Source organism: Halichoerus grypus, chromosome 1 (assembly GCF_964656455.1).
Source record: "Halichoerus grypus chromosome 1, mHalGry1.hap1.1, whole genome shotgun sequence".
Lineage (NCBI taxonomy): Eukaryota > Metazoa > Chordata > Mammalia > Carnivora > Phocidae > Halichoerus > Halichoerus grypus.
In genome coordinates, this window is record NC_135712.1 from 165,510,145 (window position 1) to 165,522,785 (window position 12,641).

General features: G+C 48.9%; 1 protein-coding gene across 1 annotated transcript in view; it reads right to left on the minus strand.

Annotated features, from left to right (window-relative positions):
• The window catches only part of SLC6A11 (solute carrier family 6 member 11), a 126,711-nt gene that overhangs the window by 99,962 nt on the left and 14,108 nt on the right, over nucleotides 1–12,641 (minus strand). The window lies entirely within an intron of this gene.

Here is a 12,641-nt window from a genome sequence, read left to right on the forward strand (position 1 = left end):
CGAGTGACTACATGAGCCTTTCTGCTACCCCTTGTCAAAGATGTTGTGTGAGCAAGAAAGCAACTTTGTTGCTCTAAGCTACTGAGATCTTTGGAGGTGTTTGTTATCGTGGCAAAAAACAACCAGTCCTGACTGACACAGGGGGTCAGGGAAAGCGTTCTGGAAGAAGTGATATTTGAGTTACACTGTGAAGGATGATGGAATTTAGTCAGGAGAGAGAGGGAGTGAAGGTGGTTTTAGATCGAGGGAATAGCCAGAACACAGGGCATGGGATACCTGGGGAAAGCTGGAGCACAGGGATCAGAAGGGAAAAGCAGAAAAGGTAAACAGAGGAGTGTCCCTGGGAGCCTTGAATAGCATGCAGAGAGTAGGGACGTCCCAGAGGGCCCAGGCCACAGGAGGGGGAGGACCCCTGGCTACACTGAGCCAATGCTTCCAGCCACACTCTTCCTTCAGAACCCATCAATTCTCCAGGGTTGACACAGGCCTGGCTCCCAGAGCCCACGCCTGGGGTTTGTGTTTCTTTAAAGTCAAACTCGCCACGCTCCATATTGTGCAGAACCATGGCACCAACACAAACCCCCTCCAAACTCACTCCACGAACCCCATTCTGGCTGCCAAACCACCCCCGCTGGACCACGCCAGTTGCCTCAGCACTCTGGGAACGTCCTTTGAGCAAGCAGCTCCCATCCCACCAAGCATGAAAGCCTCCCTCAGTGTCTGTCTCCCTGGGAATCTGCTCAGGGCCTGATTCTGCATTAATTACCCAGTGACACCAATTAGCACTGGTCTACAGGCTCCCTCCGGCCCCAGTCCCTGCTGGAGAAATCAGGCAGGCCCCCAAACAAAATTGGGCTGTGTGTGGCTATGGATTTACTTGAAAGGAAACCAGCCTTCAGACCTATAGCCAGAAGTGGGAATATCCACTTAAAAACACATTTATTGAGCACCTACTATGTACCAGGCACTATATTAATACTGCAGATAAAAAGGTAAGCATGTATGGCTTTTGCCCTCTACTAGTATAAGTTGGACAACAACAACAACAAAAGTCCAAGTTATTTAAGGAAGGAGAAAGCCACATAGTTGTAATAGGTTTTTTTTCTTTTTAAAGATTTATTTATTTTAGAGAGAGAGGAGTAGAAGGGGCAGAGGGAGAGGAGCAGAGACTCTCAAGCAGGCTCTGTGCTCAGCTTAGTCTCACAACCCTGAGATCATGACTTGAGCAGAAACCAAGTCCGACACTTAACCGACTGCCCCACGCAGGTGCCCAGCAACAGTTTTTTGTGTGTGTTTTGTTCATTTCTTATGTCTTAGTAGTCTCTGGCTTTAATTCCTTTAAGAACTACAGGCCATTAAATAAAACCTTCAAGAGTATCTATTATCATAACAGAGTAGTGGGCCTCAGAGCATGGTCTTTGTGGAGTGCTTGCTAAAAATACAAAAATTCCTGCACCTCGTCCCAGACCCACTGAGCCTGAATCTTGCTGTATGACTCCCTGGCAGCTGCATTTTGCAACATTTCCCCGAGGACTGCTTATGCATGATAAGGCTTCTACACTACAGAAGTAGAGTTTCCTAGCTATGAAGGAATGACCTACAAACTCCACCTGAATAGTATTTTTGAAGAGGACCTGGGGATGGTGTCTGGTATCCTTTGAGAAGCTAGTGAAGGACTGGACTTTCTCCCCGCCAAAATACTGTGATGTACCCACTCACTCCCAGAATTCTGCAGGGAAACCTCAGGGTGCTCATCAAGTACCTTGTTTCTAGATTAAGAGTCTCCTAGCCGACATATATCTACCACCTTGCAAACTGCCCCCAACAGCAGCCTGAATGCCCAGCAGCTGGTGAATGAGAAGGGTGAAGCCCACACAGGAAAGAAAGCGGGCCAGTGCAGATGGTGTGCTTTTCCCAGTCCACCCCAGGCTCTGAATTTTTCATTAAAGAAACACTTACATGAGGTCCCTACCTAGCACAGGTGCACATACACACATGCCTTCTTGTTGATGTAGTTGTTTTCTGAACGGGAATTTGAAAACTGGAAATGGCACGGGGGTAAAGAGACAGCGGAGGGGGCAGATCAGCCAGGAGGGAGCTGGCTCAGGTCCCCTCTCTTCCACATTTTGAATGCTGCAAACTTTTGAGTCATGCAGCCTGCCTCGGCGCCCTCTCGCTTAATTGAACAATCTAATTCCCAGAATGGGAAGCAGATTACTAAAAGCTACGCAGGATGAATTGCTCTTTTGTTCCACCAGACACTATTTGAAAACATCCTCAAACTATTCTCCTTAGGTTTTACCAGAGCTGACTCTAACTAGCAATGGACCTTGGGTTTCTAAAGATAGGGGGCTTGGGGGCAGGTTCTCAGCCTGAGGGCTGTGGGTTGTTTTGAAACCCACAAGGGCAGCCTTTGAGAGCCAGGGGCTGGGGCACTCAACTCTGGAGACTTGGAGAAGGCACAGCTCTTCCTGGGAAAAAGCTTTCTTAATGACCCTCCCCCATGAAGTGCTGGGACAGGAGAAAGGTCTGAATAAGGAAGAGTTTGCTGCCAACACCCTGGCAAAAAAAGGACCAAGGAACAGACCTCCCAACACTGTCCAGGGAGCAGGAAATGTTGAAGACTAGACGGAACTCTTTGGAGACATTTACTCAAGTTATACTGAACACCTACTATGAGCCAGGAAGGGAAGCAGATCCTTCATGAAGCATATTTTTCAGGACATAAGTGGAGAATATTTCTGGAGATTGCTATCCGGAGACTAAAATCTCAGAACTTGGAGGTATGATGCCTCTGCTTCCCCAGCCCTTGGCACATATAGAGATGGGCTGGGTTCAAATCGAGCTCTGCTCCTTACCGGCTGTGTGACCTTGGGTAAGGGACATCACTTCTCTGAGTCTCAGCTTCTTCATCTGTAAAATGGGAATGACAATACTTCCCTTTGATAGGTTGTCAAGCATCCTCTAACCCTCCCCACAATCCTTGAGGTTAAGTACAATCACCATCATTTCAAAGGTGGGGAAACTGAGGTGCAGAGGGGTTAAGTAACTTTCCCAAAGTCACACCAGGAGCAAGCAACAGCACTGGGATTTGAACCCAGGGCTCCTGGCTCCAAAGTCCACACCTTCAGCCTCAATACTAGTTCCTAGATTCCCCTGTAACATTCCCCTGTAAAATTACCGCCTTCCTCTCTTCTTCATAAATTAAAGCTTTGGTAAATGCATGCCCCAAAGCTATATTACATGCCTTTGCATATGACATAAAGGTAGTACACATGTCCTTCATACATTTATTAATTTATTCAAGTAGCACTTCTCAAGGTGTCTTTAGTGTGCCAGTGTTACAGCTGGGGATCTGTAAAGAGCTCATGTTCTAATGGGGAAAGCAGACAAGAAAACAGAACTGGGCACGGAGAGGGTCAGGACGGAGAAAAGCAGGGACACTCACTGGGGATCTGGCCAATAACAAGATGTGGAGGTGGGACTGAGCCAGGGGGTTCTGGAGGGTAGGAGGAGAATTAGCAAAGAAAAGGCAGCGGGAGCATCTGGGGCAGAAAGGCCACCAGGTGCAAAAGGCTGGAATGAAGGCTCAGTGAGGCCAGGGAAGGGCACAGCATGTTGGGTCAGTGTAGCAGAAGCCAGGGTGAGAGGTAGGGGTGAGGACAAGGCTGGAGTGTGAGCAAAGCCTAGACTATGAGCCTTGCTGAGGAGCTGGGGCTTCGTCCTGAGGGCAACAGAAGCCTAGTAGAATCTTAAATAGGAGTGATACCCCGTCTGATACATATTTTGGAAAACTCTCTTTGGCTGCATTGGGAAGAATGGACAGTAAGGGTGGAATGGAGCAGGGCTGCCTTAGTTTGGACACTAAAGGGGGAGGGTCTGGACCAAGATGGGGGAATGGCCCTGGAAGGGAACAAGTGGGCTTGAAAACAGCACAGGCACAAAGTGACTGCCAGGGGGTGGCGGGCAGCAGGGAAGAGGGAGGTCTCAGCTGACATCCAGCTGCATACTTGGATGGATGGGGGGTCATTAGCTGAGCAGGACTGAATCATCAAGCAGGTTGGAGGAGGAGGTGGTAAAGAATCAATCTTTTAGACAGGATGATTTTGAGGGTCTGTGGGACGCCCAGGAAGCTGCAATGCCCAGAGGCAACTGGGGCTCTGGCTGTAAAGCTCAGAAAAAAGATGCAGGGAGGAGATTCAGACCTGAGCCATCAGGGTGTGCCGGGAGAGCAGGAGGCTGCCTGGGGAGAGCTGGAGGAGAAAGAGGGAGAGGATGACCTGGCACAGAGCTTCCAGAACCCCAACATTTACAGGGCAGAGAGAGGAAGGGAGGAGCCCTTGCAGCAGACAGACAGGTGTGAGCAGAAAGGCAGGGGAGCAACAGGAGAAGGTGGTCTCCCTGGAGGCAGAGGGCATTCCAGAAGGAGAAGCAGCCCATCTGCCAAGTGCTGCCGGGCAGCCTGGTGGGAGGGAGGGTGTTGCGGGATTTGCCACCAGAAGGGGTGGGTGAGGCAGGGAGAGCAGATCCCTGTGGGGCAGACTTCAGGCTGCTGTGGGTGGGGAGCAGACACGCGATGGGACCCTGGTGAGGTGGCTCTTTGGGGAAGTTTGGCTCTCCTGGATCAGAGACCGTGGTAGCGAAAAGGGCCACACAGGGTACAAAAGCTGTTCTGCTTATGCCTGTTTTGTTTTGCGGTTGCTGCAAGTGGGATAGTTAATGGGTAAGGGAGTGGGGTGGGGGTCAAACACAGGAGGGGATGGGGTGTAAGGGAGGAGAGGAGGGGGTAGAAGAAGGAATACCCAGGTGGAGATGTTGCCATTTTCTACAGGAACGGGAGGGAAAGAGCTGGGGAAGCCAAGAGGCCAGTCTGAAAGCAAACCATCCTTATTAAGAGACTGTCAGGAGAGAACCGGAAGGCGCTGGCAGTGGACGGGACCATGGCAGGCGCCACTAAATGCCCTACAGCTTGCCACATTTACTCCTTCCTGTGAGGGCATTATTAGACCCATTTTATAGGTGAGGAGACTGAGGCCAAGTGAGGTAAAGCATCTTGCCCAGATTAGGACTGGAAATCGGGTTCTTCTGGTGCCCCTCTTCTGGTGCCCCATACCCCTCCCCCGCACCGCTGCCTCCCACTCAAGGCCCCTCCTCCGTCCTTCATGATCCTAGGGAAATCGCTGGAATCCCAAATCCAGTCCTCAGGCATCACCCTCATTCCCCATCTCAATGTCTCATACCCAGAGAAGCTGGGTCGGGAGAGAAGGAAGCAGCCTCACACCTGGGGCTTCCCTAGCTTCCAGAGCCAGGAATGGTCTGAACCAGGAAAGCAGAGAGGGAGCAGGCAGCCAGGCCCCCCTCCCTCCCACCTCAGAGAGCCTGGGAGAGGCTGTGTGGGAACAGCTCCCAGCGTGGCCAGTCGGCAGGGGAGGCCTCATCTTAATGTCCGGCACGGAGCCCACAAACACATCACCTTTCTTTAACCTGCCATGGAGGACTTGCTGCCAGGGACGCAGAGACTGCCCCAAAAACCCGCGCTGAGGGGCTGGGCTATAAATAGCCTTGCTGGTCTTCCTTTCTGCTCTCCCCAAGCAACAAACAAGAAAGGGGCCATCACCAAAACAAATGTGCCTTCCCTGCCCCCTCCAGAATCTCTCTGCCTTCAGGGTTCTGCTGTCCCCTCTCTGGGAAGAAAGAAGGCCCCCAGCTCTCCCCACTTACAGGATTTGCTCCTCTGAGCCCCCAGCCAGAGTCCTAAAACCCACTGGAGGCTCAGGGCAAGGAACCCTCTTATCAAGAAATTGCAACTGTTATTCCCATTTAACACATGGGAAAACTGTGGCTTAGGCAAATTAACATGCCCAGAAAGGCTAAGGCAAAACCTGAAGCCACATCTGTTTGACTTCAGAGGCAGAGCTTGGACCCACTGTCTGGTCATGGGGAAGATGGGCCAGAACTGTGTCATTCAGGGAATACAACTAGGGACCCAAGTTGGCCTGAGAAATCCCCGTAGGCCAAGCAGAAGTCCCCACCAGCCCCCAAACACACCCTAACTTCTCTACTTTACAGGATTCATTCCTGCTGTTCCCTCTGCCAGGAATGTCTTTCTCAGTTCTCTCAAGCTATAAAAACTCAACCTGTCCTTTAAGCACCCGCTCAAATAATACAAAGCCTCACAAAGTGCTTTCTTGGTCCTTAGGGTCAGTCCCTCCTTTCATTTAAAAGTTAACCAAGTATCTACTATGTGCCAGGCACTCCTAGGTCAGGGGCAACAAACTTTTTCTGTAAAGGACCAGATAGTAAATATTTTAGGCTCTGCAAGCCATAAGGTCACTGTCCTAACTATGCAGCTCTATCCTTGCGGTGTGAAAGCAACCATACACAATTTATAAATGAATGAGTGTGGCTATCTTCCAATAAAACTTTTTTTACAAAAACAGACAGCAGATGGGGTTTGGCCAGTAGTCTCCAGACCCCTGTCCTAGGCTAATGCTTTCCAAAGAACACTAATCCCTCAAGACACTCAGAGTTTCCAGGTCACACCAGGCCCTCATTGGAGAAAATGATACACATAGTAGCCCTCCTTTGAGAGTCTCAATTATCATGAGAATATTAAAGGCTTTGAGAAGTCCTGCAATAAAGACACCTTTATAGCTCTGATTTGCCCAATGTTTCCCAAATTTATTCAGAAGTGTTCCCTATTAAATTGCAAATTAAAACCACAATGAGATACTATTCCACACCCACTAGGGTACACCAGCTAGGATGGCAGTAATCAAAATAACAATAACAAGTGTCCTCAAGGATGTGGAGAAATGGAACAACATATATTTATTTCTGGTAGGAATGCAAAATGGCTTAGCCACGTTGAAAAATGGTTTGGCAGTTTCTTAAAAAGCTAAACATAAAACTCAGAGATTCCACCCCTTGGTTATTCATAATAGCCAAAAACTGAAAGTCATCCAAATATCCATCGACTGATAGACAAACAAAATGTGGTAGATCCATAAAATGGAATGTTATTTAGCCACAAAGGGGGATGAAGTAGTGATACATGTCATAACATGGATGAACCTTGAAAACATTATGCTAAGTGAAGGAAGCCAGTGACAGAGGACCCACATTGAATGACTCCATTTATAAGCAAAGTCCTAACTAGGCAAATCCAGAGAGAGGGAAAGTGGAGGCATGGTGGCCTGGAGGCAGAGGTGGGAGGAGAGATGAACTGCAAATGGGTACCAGAGCCCTGAAGAGGGTGATGGAAATATTCTAAACCTATATTGTGATGATCTCACAATTGGCAGTTACTCAAAATCACTGACTTGCACACCTACAGGGGGAGCAGTTTAGGGCATGTAAATGATAAGCCAGTTATTAAGAAGTTAGGAAGGAAGTGTTCCCCGCCACAATTGTGCCTTTCCAAAGCAATACTTGCTAGCATGATGCAGAACGCACGCTGGAACAGCGCTCTGGCACTCTTGTGTCTGTTATCTTGTTTACTCCCATTGTTCAGAGGAAACGGAGGCTCTATGTCGTTTCTGACCTCGCCTTGGATCACAGACTGGTGGGTCGCAGAGCCTGGACTTGCACCCCAGTCTCCTGTTCCGTACCCTCTCCCCTCTGGCTGGTGGGTGAGATCCAGGGAAGTAGAAGGCAGTGAAAAGAGGAGAGTGAGTCTAGAAGAAGGGACTGTTAGAGCATCAAAACTCAGGGAAGGGTTCCAAAACTTGTGCCTCATGGGGAGATGTGACCAGAGGTACTGCCGGTCAGGAGGCAAAGTGCAGAAGGGACAGGCTGAGCAGCAGAGAGGCTGCCACAGCTTTTGGGAACCCACTGGTTCTTAACATAGCCCATCCTCACATGGGTTACACGGATCCCCTGCAGTAGAGAGGACCTTGCCACGTACGGCTGGGGTCCCAGGATCCTCCAATTCCTCAGCCTTTCTCCTCCTCACTGGGACTCAGCATGGCCCTAACCTGCTGCCTAAGTCTTGCCAGCCCCATCCCATGGGCTCCCACAGTACCACACCTCTGCAGCACCAACCACCAAAAGCTCTGATGAAGTCTGACCCTCTTTGCCACCCCTGGCCCCCTGAGATGTTCTGTGTCAAGGTTGGCAATGAGCCACTGTCGGCCATGGAGGGACAGCAAGCAGGAAAGGCCCTGGATGAATGAGGAGATCCAGGGTGGGGAGTGGAGATCTGCTCCCAGCTCCGGGGTCACCCACCAGGAGATCTCCATCCTTTGAATGTCACCTTATCCATGGTGGGGGGCGGGGGGCAAGCTGGATGCAGGAGTGAGCAGCACTACCATTAGCCAGTTACTTACCGCCCACCCCATCACTTCACACTGAATGCACCTTGAAGAGTGGGACAGGTACACCCATTTCACCAATGAGGAAACAGAGGTTCCAAATCACATGCCCAGGGGCCCCACCAGTAAGTGGGAGGGCCAGGTCCTCCAGTTCTGGTGCTTCTTCCCCACCCTGGATGTCTTCCAGGAGCAGTGTAGAGCAGACACGAAGGGGGTGCGCGCGCGTGTGTGTGTGTGTGTGTGTGTGTGTGAATCTGGGGAGTTTCATATACTTTCTTGTGGTTTCATTAAAAGTCATCTAGACTAGAGATAATGCGCTAAAATTTGGTAACAGCCCCTTACGTGTTATTCTGTGCCCGAGTCTGAATTACAGTCATTCATTAACGCCTGTGCCGCCAGCTGCAGGCCCTTAAGCTATAGCTGGGAGGCCAGGATCAATTGACATCTGTCATCACAGCAGATCAGAGTCTGCCAGGGTCACACGCAATACCTGGCTCAGCTGGAAACCACAATATTCTTCTAAAATCAAGGTTCAAACCTTTTCCTAAAGGAACCTCTTGAAATCCAGCAAGGACAGAACCCAAAAGGTGGTTTTATCTTGTTTTTTGCTGGGCACTAGAGCTTTCTCTTCATTCATTCCCCCATTAGTTTCTCCCTTCCTCCATCAATTATAGCTCCCCATCTGCTTAAAAAAACTATTCCTTCAAAAGTGTCAGTCCAGCAGCCTACAGAGAGAAGGGACATGCCGGTCAGATTCTGCCCGTGACAGAACAGGCAGCTGTTGGCATATTAGACACAGGCAGGAGGAGCGCGGAGGCGTGAAGGGATGCAGGTGGGCTTGGAGGGGTCTGCTCTCAGCCTGGGTCTGCCTCTGGCTTGCTGAGAGAGGCAGTTTGGACCAGACCCTTAACCTCTCCCTGCCTCCGAATCCCCTGTGTGGGATGAGGACCCCACAGGGATGCCACATCATTTATCCCCAGGGTGGGTGGATTAAACTGAAGTAGCATGGTGAGAGGGCACGCTCAGGGCCAGTGCACACAGCCAGGGCTTCCTTTCCCTTGCTGCAGCCAACAAGACGTAAAAGGAACCTCAGACAAAGCCCTTCTGGTTCAGTAAACTGCGACTTCCCATTATTTAGTGTAAGACATCCGCTATTTTTTTGTGTGAAAACAAATACACTCGTGGCTCATTTTATATACAAATATCTTTACTCCACCAATCCAATAAAAGATCACAGGAGTAGATCATAGCTCTTCAGCACTTACTAAGCCCAATTACTCCTCCTCCTCCCATTCTGCAGGCAAAGAAGGTGAATTGCAGAGAGACTTAAGTAATGAACACAAGGCTAATAAGTGAAAGCAACAGGATTCAGATTCTTGCTGTGTTTGGCCCCAAAGCCCAGGTCTCTGCATCCGCATACCACTTCACTGTTCTTTTAAAGAGCGTTTCCGTAATTGTGTATACAAGCCGTACCTCTACCCTCCGCTCTGCTCGCAGTGCTGTGTTCAGGCTGCAGCAGCAGCAGAGCTACCAACTAATCCTTCTCGAGGCAGGGGCTCTGGGCAAGCCAGCACCCCCGTGGTGACAACTGAGGGCAAATAGCTCACAGCTGGGGTGAGAGAGACCCCCCCATTTTGGGCCTCCATCATTGGCAGTGGGGGAGTGCTGCACACGGCTCCTTGAATGGGACGCCTGGGTCTTGCTTCAGGGGTGGTTACCAGGGTCGATTTGGTGGAAACAAGGGAGCCACCAACAGTGGACTCTGGCAAGTAATCCCTCTCAGCTTCAGCAGTATGGAAATGGAAACCCTCTTTTCCTTTCTTTTACTTAAACAGACTTTCTACATTTTCTGCAAACACACACACACACACACACACACACACACACACACACACCCAAACCACGGACTACTTTTGCAATAAGGAAATCCAAGAGTCTACTGGAGAACCCACTTCTGTAAAAGGGAGTTTTCCTTTATTAATAGAACTAAATTCCTGAACCTGGGAACTTATTTCCTTCAATAGACAAGGCAAAAAGAAAAGTAAGAAGAATGGTACTAAATGTACAGGGAAATATTGGCAGGAAGAGATTCTGAATTGTTAATAGTTGTTTCTTAGAGGGTGGGGCCAGGAGGAACATACTACAACAGACTCCAAGTTCATACATTAAATCTTAATCCCCAAGATGATGGTATTAGCAGGTGAGGCCTTTTGGAGGCGATTAGGTCATGAGGGTAGAGTCCTAATAATGGGACTAGTGCCCTTATAAAGGGACTCCAGAGAGCTCCCTTGCCCCTTCCACTATGTGAGGACACAACGAGAAGACAGCCATCTATGAACCAGGAAATACGCTTTCACGACACACCAAAACTATCAGCACCTTGATCATGGACTTCTAGCCTCCAGAACTGTGAGACATAAATTGTTGCCAGTCTGTGGTATTTTTGCTATAGCAGCCTGAACCTACGAAAACACATACTTAATATGTGATACCAAATGTATCACATTTAGGTAGCTGTTGTGTTTGCATCACTAACCACGCTCACTACTTTTGCAATCAGTGAAACATTAAATAATTACAATAAAGAGGATACAAAACGCTGATTCCAGTTTGCTGTGGTGCATCTCCTGAGAGCTGGGAAGAGCTGCCCAGGCCTGCTCCTTTGCACTGAGGCTGGTGTGGCAAAACCTTGTACATCTCAGCGGGACTTCCTCCCTGCTCTCCTTAACTCAGTGCCCCCAGCGCCTCCCTGGTGGTGAGGACTGAGCAGCAGAAGGAAGGGAACTATAGGGAGAGGCAGCTGCCCCCTGTGACACAGCCCCCCAGAGCAGGGCCCTCTGGAGAAACCAGGGTTGCCCGGCGGCAGTGGGAGCCAAGAGTTTTGAGTTCTGGCATATGAGCTGGGCAATCCCTCAGCTTCTCCAAGATTGTTTAATGGAAAAATGGAGATTTTTTTTTTCTTCAGCCAATCTCACTGGGCTGATATAAAATTAAATGAGATAATGTTAACAAAAATGATTTGTAAGCTAAATAAATAATGACTAATAAGGTGAAACCAGTGTTATAATTGGGATTTATTATAATGGGATCATTATAATAAATGACAGTGTATTCAGTAACCCCCTCAAGCTTCTATTCTTTTTTGAATTATGAAATAATCATGTTCCTGGTTTTAATTTTTTTTAATTCAAATAGTACAAAAAGTATAAAGCAAAAAATAAATGTCTTTCTACACCCTTGCTTGCCCCTACACCCTTGCTTGCCCCCATCCCACTCTTGGGTGATCACCATGGTTCATAGCTTCCTGTGTATCCTTCCAGAAATATTCTATGAGAATAAGGCATATACATATATTTTTATAATTATGGTATTATATACAACATTCTACACTGTGCTTTTTCCACTTAATTTTACCTTAGAGATCTTTTCCACATCAACACATTTTCTGCTCATTCCTTTTTAGCAGTTCTTACAAATATACCATAATTTATCTAATCGGTATTATATTTAAGAACATTTTACATGTTTTTTTTTTTAAATGATCACAAACAGTGTTGCTCTTGGCATGCTGTTCATAACTAGTGTGGTCACCCCAAATAAAGTTCCAGAAGTAGGATTTGGGGGACAAAGCAAATGTGCTGCCCGAGAACTGAGGGTTACTGCTAAGTTGGCTTCCACTGCTGTGTAAAAGCTGGGAGAGTCCAGGCAAATTTGGAGCCTCCCATCTGCCCCCATCAGGAAAAGCCCACCAAGGATGTGTGCAGGTAGTAGGCATCTTAGTGCCAGTGGGTAAGTGGGAGGCATTAGCAGGTCAGAAGGGCAAGTTCTCTTACTTTCCTGGGGCATGGCATGGCCAAGCAGAATTACCATCATCCCCACAAGACTGTTTCTACCCATCATTCCTGATAGGTCAGGGCACCACTCCCCCCCAACCCACCTGCCCTCTCTCCATGCAGAAACCTCAATTTCATGTGCCTGGACCAAGAAAGTGTCCCCATGGCCCCTGCCTCCTGCGTCCACCTGGCAGCCTGGGTGATCTTACTCCTAGATCCGATCCTGTTATTGCATGGATATGGCTTTTGGAGGCATCCACAGGATGATTCAAACCCTTTAGAAAGGGTAGAAAGGCACCCAAGTCCTTCACACTTGGCTCCAGGCTTGCTGGCTGCCTGCTTTTCCCCAAACACCTCCAACATGCCCCCACTGCAGGGTCACGGCTCCTGCTACTCCTTTGACTCAAGGGCTCATCCCCAATATCCACCAGGCTGCCTCCCTCACTTCTCTCAGCTGCCTGCTCAAATGCCACCTCCTTAAAGAGGCCTTCCCTCA